Genomic DNA, 712 nt, shown 5'->3' with positions numbered 1-712 from the left:
GATCATAGAATGAATTTACATCTAAGTTGTCCCTGTGGCTTCGTAGAACTCACTGCCTAATTAAACATCCCAGGGAAGCGTCCAGGAAGCTGAGAATATGGCGGCGGTTAATTAACCAAACGGAAAAAAAATAAACATGCAGGTGGTTAATAGCTCAATTTAAAGGAAATAATAATAGCAAAAACGAGGAAGGACTAAAACACTTCAATTATTTCAGGCCAGGTACAAGAACGGTTAGGGAAGAAAAGACAGGTGTGGAGATGCCGGGGATTGAACCCGGGGCCTCATACATGCGAAGCAAGCGCTCTACCACTGAGCTACATCCCCATGACCTCGCCGGTGGGGGAGGGGTTACCAAGTAGAATTTCTGTCCTATTAAAAATGCGAAGCGTTTTACTTAGCTATTTTGTAGTCAATCGGAGTTGCCATCTTTGAGGGTGAATTCTACCTAAAGCTTCGTTCAGATTACGCCCAAGTAACCTTCTTCTGAGACGCGTCGACAATATCTACTGGTATTGAAGCAGAAGCACAATTTTAGCATCTTCAGCACAATTGTTCTTTCTCCCATTGGCCAAATCGAATCCCAGGCGAATAAAATTAAGGAATTTTTCAGGACCCTTTAAAGAATGTTCTACTAGCCAAAGGCTCATGGAAAATGCTACCCAAATTTCTTACATCAGAGTAGGTTGAATGGTCAAATGAATCTTTGGAG

At 42.3% G+C, this 712-nt stretch overlaps 1 non-coding gene across 1 annotated transcript; it reads right to left on the bottom strand.

Moving 5' to 3' along the window:
* Nucleotides 1-255: 255 nt before the first annotated feature.
* Nucleotides 256-327, bottom strand: TRNAA-CGC (transfer RNA alanine (anticodon CGC)). The gene has a single exon. It is a non-coding gene; the product is annotated as a tRNA-Ala (tRNA).
* Nucleotides 328-712: the final 385 nt, after the last annotated feature.

Source organism: Pteropus medius, unplaced genomic scaffold (assembly GCF_902729225.1).
Source record: "Pteropus medius unplaced genomic scaffold, Ma_sr-lr_union100, whole genome shotgun sequence".
Lineage (NCBI taxonomy): Eukaryota > Metazoa > Chordata > Mammalia > Chiroptera > Pteropodidae > Pteropus > Pteropus medius.
Note: the sequence above shows the minus strand (reverse complement) of the source record. Positions and strands in the feature narration are given on the sequence as shown.